The sequence below is a fragment of the Pseudophryne corroboree genome, unplaced genomic scaffold, assembly GCF_028390025.1.
Source record: "Pseudophryne corroboree isolate aPseCor3 unplaced genomic scaffold, aPseCor3.hap2 scaffold_946, whole genome shotgun sequence".
Classification (NCBI taxonomy): Eukaryota; Metazoa; Chordata; class Amphibia; order Anura; family Myobatrachidae; genus Pseudophryne; species Pseudophryne corroboree.
Window position 1 is genome coordinate 102,822 of NW_026970526.1, and position 17,647 is coordinate 120,468.

A 17,647-nucleotide genomic window follows, 5' to 3' on the forward strand; every position below is an offset into this window, starting at 1 on the left:
CAAGGAAAAGCTGTATTGTACCTTTGCATTTTTCTCCCAAACGAAAGACACTAGAATGAAAATTTTAAAGTCTACTGTTAGTGCTTCATCTACACGTTATAGCCCTGAATTTTCCAATGCCTAGCTCTTTGCAAAAGAGAGATATCGGCAAGGAAAAGCTGTATTGTACCTTTGCATTTTTCTCCCAAACGAAAGACACTAGAATGAAAATGTTAAAGCCTCCTGTTAGTGCTTCATCTACACGTTATAGCCCTGAATTTTCCAATGCCTATCTCTTTGCAAAAGAGAGATATCGGCAAGGAAAAGCTGTATTGTACCTTTGCATTTTTCTCCCAAACGAAGGACACTAGAATGAAAATTTTAAAGCCTCCTATTAGTGCTTCATCTACACGTTATAGCCCTGAATTTTCCAATGCCTATCTCTTTGCAAAAGAGAGATATCGGCAAGGAAAAGCTGTATTGTACCTTTGCATTTTTCTCCCAAACGAAGGACACTAGAATGAAAATTTTAAAGCCTCCTTTTAGTGCTTCATCTACACGTTATAGCCCTGAATTTTCCAATGCCTATCTCTTAGCAAAAGAGAGATATCGGCAAGGAAAAGCTGTATTGTACCTTTGCATTTTTCTCCCAAACGAAAGACACTAGAATGAAAATTTTAAAGCCTCCTGTTAGTGCTTCATATACACGTTATAGCCCTGAATTTTCCAATGACTAGCTCTTTGCAAAAGAGAGATATTGGCAAGGAAAAGCTGTATTGTACCTTTGCATTTTTCTCCCAAACGAAAGACACTAGAATGAAAATTTTAAAGTCTACTGTTAGTGCTTCATCTACACGTTATAGCCCTGAATTTTCCAATGCCTAGCTCTTTGCAAAAGAGAGATATCGGCAAGGAAAAGCTGTATTGTACCTTTGCATTTTTCTCCCAAACGAAAGACACTAGAATGAAAATTTTAAAGCCTCCTGTTAGTGCTTCATCTACACGTTATAGCCCTGCATTTTCCAATGCCTATCTCTTTGCAAAAGAGAGATATCGGCAAGGAAAAGCTGTATTGTACCTTTGCATTTTTCTCCCAAACGAAGGACACTAGAATGAAAATTTTAAAGCCTCCTATTAGTGCTTCATCTACACGTTATAGCCCTGAATTTTCCAATGCCTATCTCTTTGCAAAAGAGAGATATCGGCAAGGAAAAGCTGTATTGTACCTTTGCATTTTTCTCCCAAACGAAGGACACTAGAATGAAAATTTTAAAGCCTCCTTTTAGTGCTTCATCTACACGTTATAGCCCTGAATTTTCCAATGCCTATCTCTTAGCAAAAGAGAGATATCGGCAAGGAAAAGCTGTATTGTACCTTTGCATTTTTCTCCCAAACGAAAGACACTAGAATGAAAATTTTAAAGCCTCCTGTTAGTGCTTCATATACACGTTATAGCCCTGAATTTTCCAATGCCTATCTCTTTGCAAAAGAGAGATATCGGCAAGGAAAAGCTGCATTGTACTTTTACATTTTTCTCCCAAACGAAAGACACTAGAATGAAAATTTTAAAGCCTCCTGTTAGTGCTTCATCTGCACGTTATAGCCCTGAATTTTCCAATGCCTATCTCTTTGCAAAAGAGAGATATCGGCAAGGAAAAGCTGCATTGTACTTTTACATTTTTCTCCCAAACGAAAGACACTAGAATGAAAATTTTAAAGCCTCCTGTTAGTGCTTCATCTACACGTAATAGCCCTGAATTTTCCAATGCCTATCTCTTTGCAAAAGAGAGATATCGGCAAGGAAAAGCTGTATTGTACCTTTGCATTTTTCTCCCAAACGAAGGACACTAGAATGAAAATTTTAAAGCCTCCTTTTAGTGCTTCATCTACACGTTATAGCCCTGAATTTTCCAATGCCTATCTCTTAGCAAAAGAGAGATATCGGCAAGGAAAAGCTGTATTGTACCTTTGCATTTTTCTCCCAAACGAAAGACACTAGAATGAAAATTTTAAAGTCTACTGTTAGTGCTTCATCTACACGTTATAGCCCTGAATTTTCAAATGCCTAGCTCTTTGCAAAAGAGAGATATCGGCAAGGAAAAGCTGTATTGTACCTTTGCATTTTTCTCCCAAACGAAAGACACTAGAATGAAAATTTTAAAGCCTCCTGTTAGTGCTTCATCTACACGTTATAGCCCTGAATTTTCCAATGCCTATCTCTTTGCAAAAGAGAGATATCGGCAAGGAAAAGCTGTATTGTACCTTTGCATTTTTCTCCCAAACGAAAGACACTAGAATGAAAATTTTAAAGCCTCCTGTTAGTGCTTAATATACACGTTATAGCCCTGAATTTTCCAATGCCTATCTCTTTGCAAAAGAGAGATATCGGCAAGGAAAAGCTGCATTGTACTTTTACATTTTTCTCCCAAACGAAAGACACTAGAATGAAAATTTTAAAGCCTCCTGTTAGTGCTTCATCTACACGTTATAGCCCTGAATTTTCCAATGCCTATCTCTTTGCAAAAGAGAGATATCGGCAAGGAAACGCTGCATTGTACTTTTACATTTTTCTCCCAAACGAAAGACACTAGAATGAAAATTTTAAAGCCTCCTTTTAGTGCTTCATCTACACGTAATACCCCTGAATTTTCCAATGCCTATCTCTTTGCAAAAGAGAGATATCGGCAAGGAAATGCTGTATTGTACCTTTGCATTTTTCTCCCAAACGAAAGACACTAGAATGAAAATTTTAAAGCCTCCTGTTAGTGCTTCATCTACACGTTATAGCCCTGAATTTTCCAATGCCTATCTCTTTGCAAAAGAGAGATATCGGCAAGGAAAAGCTGTATTGTACCTTTGCATTTTTCTCCCAAACGAAGGACACTAGAATGAAAATTTTAAAGCCTCCTTTTAGTGCTTCATCTACACGTTATAGCCCTGAATTTTCCAATGCCTATCTCTTAACAAAAGAGAGATATCGGCAAGGAAAAGCTGTATTGTACCTTTGCATTTTTCTCCCAAACGAAAGACACTAGAATGAAAATTTTAAAGCCTCCTGTTAGTGCTTCATATACACGTTATAGCCCTGAATTTTCCAATGCCTATCTCTTTGCAAAAGAGAGATATCGGCAAGGAAAAGCTGCATTGTACTTTTACATTTTTCTCCCAAACGAAAGACACTAGAATGAAAATTTTAAAGCCTCCTGTTAGTGCTTCATCTACACGTTATAGCCCTGAATTTTCCAATGCCTATCTCTTTGCAAAAGAGAGATATCGGCAAGGAAAAGCTGCATTGTACTTTTACATTTTTCTCCCAAACGAAAGACACTAGAATGAAAATTTTAAAGCCTCCTTTTAGTGCTTCATCTACACGTAATAGCCCTGAATTTTCCAATGCCTATCTCTTTGCAAAAGAGAGATATCGGCAAGGAAATGCTGTATTGTACCTTTGCATTTTTCTCCCAAACGAAAGACACTAGAATGAAAATTTTAAAGCCTCCTGTTAGTGCTTCATCTACACGTTATAGCCCTGAATTTTCCAATGCCTAGCTCTTTGCAAAAGAGAGATATTGGCAAGGAAAAGCTGTATTGTACCTTTGCATTTTTCTCCCAAACGAAGGACACTAGAATGAAAATTTTAAAGCCTCCTGTTAGTGCTTCATCTACACGTTATAGCCCTGAATTTTCCAATGCCTATCTCTTTGCAAAAGAGAGATATCGGCAAGGAAAAACTGTATTGTACCTTTGCATTTTTCTCCCAAACGAAAGACACTAGAATGAAAATTTTAAAGCCTCCTGTTAGTGCTTCATCTACACGTTATAGCCCTGAATTTTCCAATGCCTAGCTCTTTGCAAAAGAGAGATATCGGCAAGGAAAAGCTGTATTGTACCTTTGCATTTTTCTCCCAAACGAAAGACACTAGAATGAAAATTTTAAAGCCTCCTGTTAGTGCTTCATCTACACGTTATAGCCCTGAATTTTCCAATGCCTATCTCTTTGCAAAAGAGAGATATCGGCAAGGAAAAGCTGTATTGTACCTTTGCATTTTTCTCCCAAACGAAGGACACTAGAATGAAAATTTTAAAGCCTCCTATTAGTGCTTCGTCTACACGTTATAGCCCTGAATTTTCCAATGCCTATCTCTTTGCAAAAGAGAGATATCGGCAAGGAAAAGCTGTATTGTACCTTTGCATTTTTCTCCCAAACGAAGGACACTAGAATGAAAATTTTAAAGCCTCCTGTTAGTGCTTCATCTACACGTTATAGCCCTGAATTTTCCAATGCCTATCTCTTAGCAAAAGAGAGATATCAGCAAGGAAAAGCTGTATTGTACCTTTGCATTTTTCTCCCAAACGAAAGACACTAGAATGAAAATTTTAAAGCCTCCTGTTAGTGCTTCATATACACTTTATAGCCCTGAATTTTCTCATGCCTATCTCTTTGCAAAAGAGAGATATCGGCAAGGAAAAGCTGCATTGTACTTTTACATTTTTCTCCCAAACGAAAGACACTAGAATGAAAATTTTAAAGCCTCCTGTTAGTGCTTCATCTACACGTTATAGCCCTGAATTTTCCAATGCCTATCTCTTTGCAAAAGAGAGATATCGGCAAGGAAAAGCGGCATTGTACTTTTACATTTTTCTCCCAAACGAAAGACACTAGAATGAAAATTTTAAAGCCTCCTTTTAGTGCTTCATCTACACGTAATAGCCCTGAATTTTCCAATGCCTATCTCTTTGCAAAAGAGAGATATCGGCAAGGAAATGCTGTATTGTACCTTTGCATTTTTCTCCCAAACGAAAGACACTAGAATGAAAATTTTAAAGCCTCCTGTTAGTGCTTCATCTACACGTTATAGCCCTGAATTTTCCAATGCCTAGCTCTTTGCAAAAGAGAGATATTGGCAAGGAAAAGCTGTAATGTACCTTTGCATTTTTCTCCCAAATGAAGGACACTAGAATGAAAATTTTAAAGCCTCCTGTTAGTGCTTCATCTACACGTTATAGCCCTGAATTTTCCAATGCCTATCTCTTTGCAAAAGAGAGATATCGGCAAGGAAAAGCTGTATTGTACCTTTGCATGTTTCTCCCAAACGAAGGACACTAGAATGAAAATTTTAAAGCCTCCTATTAGTGCTTCATCTACACGTTATAGCCCTGAATTTTCCAATGCCTATCTCTTTGCAAAAGAGAGATATCGGCAAGGAAAAGCTGTATTGTACCTTTGCATTTTTCTCCCAAACGAAGGACACTAGAATGAAAATTTTAAAGCCTCCTGTTAGTGCTTCATCTACACGTTATAGCCCTGAATTTTCAAATGCCTATCTCTTTGCAAAAGAGAGATATCGGCAAGGAAAAGCTGTATTGTACCTTTGCATTTTTCTCCCAAACGAAAGACACTAGAATGAAAATTTTAAAGCCTCCTGTTAGTGCTTCATCTACACGTTATAGCCCTGAATTTTCCAATGCCTATCTCTTTGCAAAAGAGAGATATCGGCAAGGAAAAACTGTATTGTACCTTTGCATTTTTCTCCCAAACGAAAGACACTAGAATGAAAATTTTAAAGCCTCCTGTTAGTGCTTCATCTACACGTTATAGCCCTGAATTTTCCAATGCCTAGCTCTTTGCAAAAGAGAGATATTGGCAAGGAAAAGCTGTATTGTACCTTTGCATTTTTCTCCCAAACGAAAGACACTAGAATGAAAATTTTAAAGTCTACTGTTAGTGCTTCATCTACACGTTATAGCCCTGAATTTTCCAATGCCTAGCTCTTTGCAAAAGAGAGATATCGGCAAGGAAAAGCTGTATTGTACCTTTGCATTTTTCTCCCAAACGAAAGACACTAGAATGAAAATTTTAAAGCCTCCTGTTAGTGCTTCATCTACACGTTATAGCCCTGAATTTTCCAATGCCTATCTCTTTGCAAAAGAGAGATATCGGCAAGGAAAAGCTGTATTGTACCTTTGCATTTTTCTCCCAAACGAAGGACACTAGAATGAAAATTTTAAAGCCTCCTGTTAGTGCTTCATCTACACGTTATAGCCCTGAATTTTCCAATGCCTAGCTCTTTGCAAAAGAGAGATATTGGCAAGGAAAAGCTGTAATGTACCTTTGCATTTTTCTCCCAAACGAAGGACACTAGAATGAAAATTTTAAAGCCTCCTGTTAGTGCTTCATCTACACGTTATAGCCCTGAATTTTCCAATGCCTATCTCTTTGCAAAAGAGAGATATCGGCAAGGAAAAGCAGCATTGTACTTTTGTATTTTTCTCCCAAACGAAAGACACTAGAATGAAAATTTTAAAGCCTCCTATTAGTGCTTCATCTACACGTTATAGCCCTGAATTTTCCAATGCCTAGCTCTTTGCAAAAGAGAGATATCGGCAAGGAAAAGCTGTATTGTACCTTTGCATTTTTCTCCCAAACGAAAGACACTAGAATGAAAATTTTAAAGCCTCCTGTTAGTGCTTCATCTACACGTTATAGCCCTGAATTTTCCAATGCCTATCTCTTTGCAAAAGAGAGATATCGGCAAGGAAAAGCTGTATTGTACCTTTGCATGTTTCTCCCAAACGAAGGACACTAGAATGAAAATTTTAAAGCCTCCTATTAGTGCTTCATCTACACGTTATAGCCCTGAATTTTCCAATGCCTATCTCTTTGCAAAAGAGAGATATCGGCAAGGAAAAGCTGTATTGTACCTTTGCATTTTTCTCCCAAACGAAGGACACTAGAATGAAAATTTTAAAGCCTCCTGTTAGTGCTTCATCTACACGTTATAGCCCTGAATTTTCAAATGCCTATCTCTTTGCAAAAGAGAGATATCGGCAAGGAAAAGCTGTATTGTACCTTTGCATTTTTCTCCCAAACGAAAGACACTAGAATGAAAATTTTAAAGCCTCCTGTTAGTGCTTCATCTACACGTTATAGCCCTGAATTTTCCAATGCCTATCTCTTTGCAAAAGAGAGATATCGGCAAGGAAAAACTGTATTGTACCTTTGCATTTTTCTCCCAAACGAAAGACACTAGAATGAAAATTTTAAAGCCTCCTGTTAGTGCTTCATCTACACGTTATAGCCCTGAATTTTCCAATGCCTAGCTCTTTGCAAAAGAGAGATATTGGCAAGGCAAAGCTGTATTGTACCTTTGCATTTTTCTCCCAAACGAAAGACACTAGAATGAAAATTTTAAAGTCTACTGTTAGTGCTTCATCTACACGTTATAGCCCTGAATTTTCCAATGCCTAGCTCTTTGCAAAAGAGAGATATCGGCAAGGAAAAGCTGTATTGTACCTTTGCATTTTTCTCCCAAACGAAAGACACTAGAATGAAAATTTTAAAGCCTCCTGTTAGTGCTTCATCTACACGTTATAGCCCTGAATTTTCCAATGCCTATCTCTTTGCAAAAGAGAGATATCGGCAAGGAAAAGCTGTATTGTACCTTTGCATTTTTCTCCCAAACGAAGGACACTAGAATGAAAATTTTAAAGCCTCCTATTAGTGCTTCATCTACACGTTATAGCCCTGAATTTTCCAATGCCTATCTCTTTGCAAAAGAGAGATATCGGCAAGGAAAAGCTGTATTGTACCTTTGCATTTTTCTCCCAAACGAAGGACACTAGAATGAAAATTTTAAAGCCTCCTTTTAGTGCTTCATCTACACGTTATAGCCCTGAATTTTCCAATGCCTATCTCTTAGCAAAAGAGAGATATCGGCAAGGAAAAGCTGTATTGTACCTTTGCATTTTTCTCCCAAACGAAAGACACTAGAATGAAAATTTTAAAGCCTCCTGTTAGTGCTTCATATACACGTTATAGCCCTGAATTTTCCAATGCCTATCTCTTTGCAAAAGAGAGATATCGGCAAGGAAAAGCTGCATTGTACTTTTACATTTTTCTCCCAAACGAAAGACACTAGAATGAAAATTTTAAAGCCTCCTGTTAGTGCTTCATCTACACGTTATAGCCCTGAATTTTCCAATGCCTATCTCTTTGCAAAAGAGAGATATCGGCAAGGAAAAGCTGCATTGTACTTTTACATTTTTCTCCCAAACGAAAGACACTAGAATGAAAATTTTAAAGCCTCCTTTTAGTGCTTCATCTACACGTTATAGCCCTGAATTTTCCAATGCCTAGCTCTTTGCAAAAGAGAGATATTGGCAAGGAAAAGCTGTATTGTACCTTTGCATTTTTCTCCCAAACGAAGGACACTAGAATGAAAATTTTAAAGCCTCCTGTTAGTGCTTCATCTACACGTTATAGCCCTGAATTTTCCAATGCCTATCTCTTTGCAAAAGAGAGATATCGGCAAGGAAAAACTGTATTGTACCTTTGCATTTTTCTCCCGAACGAAAGACACTAGAATGAAAATTTTAAAGCCTCCTGTTAGTGCTTCATCTACACGTTATAGCCCTGAATTTTCCAATGCCTAGCTCTTTGCAAAAGAGAGATATTGGCAAGGAAAAGCTGTATTGTACCTTTGCATTTTTCTCCCAAACGAAAGACACTAGAATGAAAATTTTAAAGTCTACTGTTAGTGCTTCATCTACACGTTATAGCCCTGAATTTTCCAATGCCTATCTCTTTGCAAAAGAGAGATATCGGCAAGGAAAAGCTGTATTGTACCTTTGCATTTTTCTCCCAAACGAAAGACACTAGAATGAAAATTTTAAAGCCTCCTGTTAGTGCTTCATATACACGTTATAGCCCTGAATTTTCCAATGCCTATCTCTTTGCAAAAGAGAGATATCGGCAAGGAAAAGCTGTATTGTACCTTTGCATTTTTCTCCCAAACGAAAGACACTAGAATGAAAATTTTAAAGCCTCCTGTTAGTGCTTCATCTACACGTTATAGCCCTGAATTTTCCAATGCCTAGCTCTTTGCAAAAGAGAGATATCGGCAAGGAAAAGCTGTATTGTACCTTTGCATTTTTCTCCCAAACGAAAGACACTAGAATGAAAATTTTAAAGCCTCCTATTAGTGCTTCATCTACACGTTATAGCCCTGAATTTTCCAATGCCTATCTCTTTGCAAAAGAGAGATATCGGCAAGGAAAAGCTGTATTGTACCTTTGCATTTTTCTCCCAAACGAAGTACACTAGAATGAAAATGTTAAAGCCTCCTGTTAGTGCTTCATCTACACGTTATAGCCCTGAATTTTCCAATGCCTATCTCTTTGCAAAAGAGAGATATCGGCAAGGAAAAGCTGTATTGTACCTTTGCATTTTTCTCCCAAACGAAAGACACTAGAATGAAAATTTTAAATCCTACTGTTAGTGCTTTATCTACACGTTATAGCCCTGAATTTTCCAATGCCTAGCTCTTTGCAAAAGAGAGATATCGGCAAGGAAAAGCTGTATTGTACCTTTGCATTTTTCTCCCAAACGAAGTACACTAGAATGAAAATGTTAAAGCCTCCTGTTAGTGCTTCATCTACACGTTATAGCCCTGAATTTTCCAATGCCTATCTCTTTGCAAAAGAGAGATATCGGCAAGGAAAAGCTGTATTGTACCTTTGCATTTTTCTCCCAAACGAAAGACACTAGAATGAAAATTTTAAATCCTACTGTTAGTGCTTTATCTACACGTTATAGCCCTGAATTTTCCAATGCCTAGCTCTTTGCAAAAGAGAGATATCGACAAGGAAAAGCTGTATTGTACCTTTGCATTTTTCTCCCAAACGAAAGACACTAGAATGAAAATTTTAAAGCCTCCTGTTAGTGCTTCATCTACACGTAATAGCCCTGAATTTTCCAATGCCTATCTCTTTGCAAAAGAGAGATATCGGCAAGGAAATGCTGTATTGTACCTTTGCATTTTTCTCCCAAACGAAAGACACTAGAATGAAAATTTTAAAGCCTCCTGTTAGTGCTTCATCTACACGTTATAGCCCTGCATTTTCCAATGCCTATCTCTTTGCAAAAGAGAGATATCGGCAAGGAAAAGTTGCATTGTACTTTTGCATTTTTCTCCCAAACGAAAGACACTAGAATGAAAATTGTAAAGCCTCCTGTTAGTGCTTCATCTACACGTTATAGCCCTGCATTTTCCAATGCCTATCTCTTTGCAAAAGAGAGATATCGGCAAGGAAAAGCTGTATTGTACCTTTGCATTTTTCTCCCAAACGAAAGACACTAGAATGAAAATGTTAAAGCCTACTGTTAGTGCTTCATCTACACGTTATAGCCCTGAATTTTCCAATGCCTATCTCTTTGCAAAAGAGAGATATCGGCAAGGAAAAGCTGTATTGTACCTTTGCATTTTTCTCCCAAACGAAAGACACTAGAATGAAAATTTTAAAGCCTCCTGTTAGTGCTTCATCTACACGTTATAGCCCTGAATTTTCCAATGCCTAGCTCTTTGCAAAAGAGAGATATCGGCAAGGAAAAGCTGTATTGTACCTTTGCATTTTTCTCCCAAACGAAAGACACTAGAATGAAAATTTTAAAGCCTCCTGTTAGTGCTTCATCTACACGTTATAGCCCTGAATTTTCCAATGCCTATCTCTTTGCAAAAGAGAGATATCGGCAAGGAAAAGCTGTATTGTACCTTTGCATTTTTCTCCCAAACGAAGGACACTAGAATGAAAATTTTAAAGCCTCCTATTAGTGCTTCATCTACACGTTATAGCCCTGAATTTTCCAATGCCTATCTCTTTGCAAAAGAGAGATATCGGCAAGGAAAAGCTGTATTGTACCTTTGCATTTTTCTCCCAAACGAAGTACACTAGAATGAAAATTTTAAAGCCTCCTGTTAGTGCTTCATCTACACGTTATAGCCCTGAATTTTCCAATGCCTATCTCTTTGCAAAAGAGAGATATCGGCAAGGAAATGCTGTATTGTACCTTTGCATTTTTCTCCCAAACGAAAGACACTAGAATGAAAATTTTAAAGCCTCCTGTTAGTGCTTCATCTACACGTTATAGCCCTGCATTTTCCAATGCCTATCTCTTTGCAAAAGAGAGATATCGGCAAGGAAAAGCTGCATTGTACTTTTGCATTTTTCTCCCAAACGAAAGACACTAGAATGAAAATTTTAAAGCCTCCTGTTAGTGCTTCATCTACACGTTATAGCCCTGAATTTTCCAATGCCTAGCTCTTTGCAAAAGAGAGATATTGGCAAGGAAAAGCTGTATTGTACCTTTGCATTTTTCTCCCAAACGAAAGACACTAGAATGAAAATTTTAAAGCCTCCTGTTAGTGCTTCATCTACACGATATAGCCCTGAATTTTCCAATGCCTATCTCTTTGCAAAAGAGAGATATCGGCAAGGAAAAGCTGTATTGTACCTTTGCATTTTTCTCCCAAACGAAGGACACTAGAATGAAAATTTTAAAGCCTCCTGTTAGTGCTTCATCTACACGTTATAGCCCTGAATTTTCCAATGCCTATTTCTTTGCAAAAGAGAGATATCGGCAAGGAAAAGCTGTATTGTACCTTTGCATTTTTCTCCCAAACGAAAGACACTAGAATGAAAATTTTAAAGCCTACTGTTAGTGCTTCATCTACACGTTATAGCCCTGAATTTTCCAATGCCTAGCTCTTTGCAAAAGAGAGATATCGGCAAGGAAAAGCTGTATTGTACCTTTGCATTTTTCTCCCAAACGAAAGACACTAGAATGAAAATTTTAAAGCCTCCTGTTAGTGCTTCATCTACACGTTATAGCCCTGAATTTTCCAATGCCTATCTCTTTGCAAAAGAGAGATATCGGCAAGGAAAAGCTGTATTGTACCTTTGTTTTTTTCTCCCAAACGAAAGACACTAGAATGAAAATTTTAAAGCCTCCTATTAGTGCTTCATCTACACGTTATAGCCCTGAATTTTCCAATGCCTATCTCTTTGCAAAAGAGAGATATCGGCAAGGAAAAGCTGCATTGTACTTTTGCATTTTTCTCCCAAACGAAAGACACTAGAATGAAAATTTTAAAGCCTCCTGTTAGTGCTTCATCTACACGTTATAGCCCTGAATTTTCCAATGCCTAGCTCTTTGCAAAAGAGAGATATTGGCAAGGAAAAGCTGTATTGTACCTTTGCATTTTTCTCCCAAACGAAAGACACTAGAATGAAAATTTAAAAGCCTCCTGTTAGTGCTTCATGTACGCGGTATAGCCCTGAATTTTCCAATGCCTAGCTCTTTGCAAAAGAGAGATATCGGCAAGGAAAAGCTGTATTGTACCTTTGCATTTTTCTCCCAAACGAAAGACACTAGAATGAAAATTTTAAAGCCTCCTGTTAGTGCTTCATCTACACGTTATAGCCCTGAATTTTCCAATGCCTATCTCTTTGCAAAAGAGAGATATCGGCAAGGAAATGCTGTATTGTACCTTTGCATTTTTCTCCCAAACGAAAGACACTAGAATGAAAATTTTAAAGCCTCCTGTTAGTGCTTCATCTACACGTTATAGCCCTGCATTTTCCAATGCCTATCTCTTTGCAAAAGAGAGATATCGGCAAGGAAAAGCTGCATTGTACTTTTGCATTTTTCTCCCAAACGAAAGACACTAGAATGAAAATTTTAAAGCCTCCTGTTAGTGCTTCATCTACACGTTATTGCCCTGAATTTTCCAATGCCTAGCTCTTTGCAAAAGAGAGATATTGGCAAGGAAAAGCTGTATTGTACCTTTGCATTTTTCTCCCAAACGAAAGACACTAGAATGAAAATGTTAAAGCCTCCTGTTAGTGCTTCATCTACACGTTATAGCCCTGAATTTTCCAATGCCTATCTCTTTGCAAAAGAGAGATATCGGCAAGGAAAAACTGTATTGTACCTTTGCATTTTTCTCCCAAACGAAAGACACTAGAATGAAAATTTTAAAGCCTCCTGTTAGTGCTTCATCTACACGTTATAGCCCTGAATTTTCCAATGCCTATCTCTTTGCAAAAGAGAGATATCGGCAAGGAAAAGCTGTATTGTACCTTTGCATTTTTCTCCCAAACGAAGGACACTAGAATGAAAATTTTAAAGCCTCCTATTAGTGCTTCATCTACACGTTATAGCCCTGAATTTTCCAATGCCTATCTCTTTGCAAAAGAGAGATATCGGCAAGGAAAAGCTGTATTGTACCTTTGCATTTTTCTCCCAAACGAAGTACACTAGAATGAAAATGTTAAAGCCTCCTGTTAGTGCTTCATCTACACGTTATAGCCCTGAATTTTCCAATGCCTATCTCTTTGCAAAAGAGAGATATCGGCAAGGAAAAGCTGTATTGTACCTTTGCATTTTTCTCCCAAACGAAAGACACTAGAATGAAAATTTTAAAGCCTCCTGTTAGTGCTTCATCTACACGTTATAGCCCTGAATTTTCCAATGCCTATCTCTTTGCAAAAGAGAGATATCGGCAAGGAAATGCTGTATTGTACCTTTGCATTTTTCTCCCAAACGAAAGACACTAGAATGAAAATTTTAAAGCCTCCTGTTAGTGCTTCATCTACACGTTATAGCCCTGCATTTTCCAATGCCTATCTCTTTGCAAAAGAGAGATATCGGCAAGGAAAAGCTGCATTGTACTTTTGCATTTTTCTCCCAAACGAAAGACACTAGAATGAAAATTTTAAAGCCTCCTGTTAGTGCTTCATCTACACGTTATAGCCCTGAATTTTCCAAAGCCTAGCTCTTTGCAAAAGAGAGATATTGGCAAGGAAAAGCTGTATTGTACCTTTGCATTTTTCTCCCAAACGAAAGACACTAGAATGAAAATTTTAAAGCCTACTGTTAGTGCTTCATCTACACGTTATAGCCCTGAATTTTCCAATGCCTAGCTCTTTGCAAAAGAGAGATATCGGCAAGGAAAAGCTGTATTGTACCTTTGCATTTTTCTCCCAAACGAAAGACACTAGAATGAAAATTTTAAAGCCTCCTGTTAGTGCTTCATCTACACGTTATAGCCCTGAATTTTCCAATGCCTATCTCTTTGCAAAAGAGAGATATCGGCAAGGAAAAGCTGTATTGTACCTTTGCTTTTTTCTCCCAAACGAAAGACACTAGAATGAAAATTTTAAAGCCTCCTATTAGTGCTTCATCTACACGTTATAGCCCTGAATTTTCCAATGCCTATCTCTTTGCAAAAGAGAGATATCGGCAAGGAAAAGCTGCATTGTACTTTTGCATTTTTCTCCCAAACGAAAGACACTAGAATGAAAATTTTAAAGCCTCCTGTTAGTGCTTCATCTACACGTTATAGCCCTGAATTTTCCAATGCCTAGCTCTTTGCAAAAGAGAGATATTGGCAAGGAAAAGCTGTATTGTACCTTTGCATTTTTCTCCCAAACGAAAGACACTAGAATGAAAATTTAAAAGCCTCCTGTTAGTGCTTCATCTACACGGTATAGCCCTGAATTTTCCAATGCCTAGCTCTTTGCAAAAGAGAGATATCGGCAAGGAAAAGCTGTATTGTACCTTTGCATTTTTCTCCCAAACGAAAGACACTAGAATGAAAATTTTAAAGCCTCCTGTTAGTGCTTCATCTACACGTTATAGCCCTGAATTTTCCAATGCCTATCTCTTTGCAAAAGAGAGATATCTGCAAGGAAATGCTGTATTGTACCTTTGCATTTTTCTCCCAAACGAAAGACACTAGAATGAAAATTTTAAAGCCTCCTGTTAGTGCTTCATCTACACGTTATAGCCCTGCATTTTCCAATGCCTATCTCTTTGCAAAAGAGAGATATCGGCAAGGAAAAGCTGCATTGTACTTTTGCATTTTTCTCCCAAACGAAAGACACTAGAATGAAAATTTTAAAGCCTCCTGTTAGTGCTTCATCTACACGTTATTGCCCTGAATTTTCCAATGCCTAGCTCTTTGCAAAAGAGAGATATTGGCAAGGAAAAGCTGTATTGTACCTTTGCATTTTTCTCCCAAACGAAAGACACTAGAATGAAAATTTTAAAGCCTCCTGTTAGTGCTTCATCTACACGTTATAGCCCTGAATTTTCCAATGCCTATCTCTTTGCAAAAGAGAGATATCGGCAAGGAAAAACTGTATTGTACCTTTGCATTTTTCTCCCAAACGAAAGACACTAAAATGAAAATTTTAAAGCCTCCTGTTAGTGCTTCATCTACACGTTATAGCCCTGAATTTTCCAATGCCTATCTCTTTGCAAAAGAGAGATATCGGCAAGGAAAAGCTGTATTGTACCTTTGCATTTTTCTCCCAAACGAAGGACACTAGAATGAAAATTTAAAAGCCTCCTGTTAGTGCTTCATCTACACGGTATAGCCCTGAATTTTCCAATGCCTATCTCTTTGCAAAAGAGAGATATCGGCAAGGAAAAGCTGTATTGTACCTTTGCATTTTTCTCCCAAACGAAAGACACTAGAATGAAAATTTTAAAGCCTCCTGTTAGTGCTTCATCTACACGTTATAGCCCTGAATTTTCCAATGCCTAGCTCTTTGCAAAAGAGAGATATTGTGCTTCCTAGCTGTTTTTTATAAAATCACTTAATTAAATCTAACTCTGATTACGTCAGAGAAGGCCAGGTACCCTACACCATAAGAGGGGGTTTGAAATTTTGACTTGTCTACTTAAAGATCACCAAAATCTGATGACAAGGTCAATTACATCCCTGGGTGGGATTGAACCTCCAACCTTTTGGTTAATAGCCCATGTAAGTGCAAGAAATCCTGAAGCACTCACTCATCATGGGAAAGTACCAATGTGTATCTTGATTATTGACTTTTTAAAGTTTTTCTAGGAAACGTTCTAGATGAATGATTATTAGCCTTTGTCAGTATTGACTTTTGCAAGGTGTCTCTGTGGCGCAATCAGTTAGTGTGTAAGGCTATTAACCAAAAGGTTGGTGGTTCAATCCCACCCAGGGACTTAATTGACCTTGTTATCAGATTTTGGTGATCTTTAAGTAGACAAGTCAAAATTTCAAACCCACTGTTATGGTGTAGGGTACCTGGCCTTCTCTGATGTTTAGATTTGATTCAGTGATTTTATAAAAACAGCTAGGAAGCACAATTTAGCAGTGGGTTGCAGAGAAAAAGAAATATGCTGGCAGAAAAATCCAATTGAGTGATTAAACAGCTCTTCATTTTCTGGCTTTATTTTTATACTAACAAATTTGTTCTCTGAAAAGTGTCCACAAAGCCAAGTCTCTGATTAACACCTTTGTAGGGATGGTTTTTCACCTATTACTAAATTAAACTTGCTTCATTGGAAAGGCAGCAAGATGCATCCTCATTTCAATGTCTACTGAAATAATACAGGTTGACACCAGGAAACATTAACGCCACTGCATCCTTGCTGCTTTCGCATGTGGAAGTCTGTTTAATGTGAAAACAAGGTGATATCTAATTAGCACACAGGTAAGGAATTAAGAAAATCTTTATTTAAGGGTGAAGATGTTTCTCACAAAATCGTTGCCCCAATGCATCATTGAAATTCAAGCTGGAAAGATGATTTTAATATATCACTTGTACATTTTGCATTGCTCTTCTGGTGACAATGTAGTTTGTTTTGTCAATTACCATTTTAATAATCGGGTAAAGAAAATTAATTGGATTTTTGAAAGAAAACAATACTGTCAATATACTATTAAAACAAATTAAAATGGTAAAAGTTATTGTACTTTAAGTAAAAATAAAAGAGCAAAAATATCAATCCCAGTTTTTGATTACTTTAATTAACAAAAAAAAATGCACATAGCAGAGGATAGTTTCGATCAATCAACCTCTGGGTTATGGGCCCAGCATGCTTCCATTGCACTACTCTGCTGCTCATGGAAGTGTAAGAGATCCTGAAGACTAAATTGATTAAAGGCCTAAAAGTACTGGACTATAAGGAAAGACTTACTAGGCTGAATATTTATACACTAGAAAAGAGGTGCCTAAGAGGAGATATTATTAATATCTTCAAATATGTAAAGATACATAACAAAGAGTTATCAGAGGAATTATTTATTAAACGAACACGTGGTCACTCGCTGCGACTGGAGGAAAGTTCAGAACGCAATGGAGGAAAGGTTTCTTCACTGTTAGGGCAATCAGGATGTGGAATTCCCTGCCAGGGAAGGTGGTAATGGCGGACTCTGTAATTGGATTTAAAAAAGGAATGGATACATTTCTGAATGAAAAAGCTATCCAAGGTTATAATACTTAAAATATCAACATGGTTAATCCGGGGGTAACATGAGTTATAGTAGCTAACTAGTCATAAAACATTATTCAGCAAGTATGTAGAATCATCACAACTTAAAACAGGTTGAACACGATGGGCAATTTGCCTCTATTCAACCTCAAAAACTATGTTACTATATTACTATGTTATTGTAGTATACAGAACACCACAATGCAATGAGCAGTGATAGTGAGCACTGATGAGGATACTAGAACTGACACTGAGCAGCAAGATGCAGCACTGGACTATTAGTAATGTACTGTAGTATGCTGAGCACCACAATGCAGCACAAGACAATGAGCAGTGATACTGAGCACTGATGAGGATACTACTGAGAACTGACACTGAGCAGGAGAGACACACTACTAGTATTACTGAGCAGCAATAAGTAACCACTGATACTGAGCACTGATATTGAGATTTCCACTGAGAGAACATAGCCACGTCCTCTCCGCTCTCTCTTCAATGCACGAGTAAAAATGGCAGCAACGCGCAGCTCTTTATATGGAATCCGAATCTCGCGAGAATCCGACAGCGGGATGA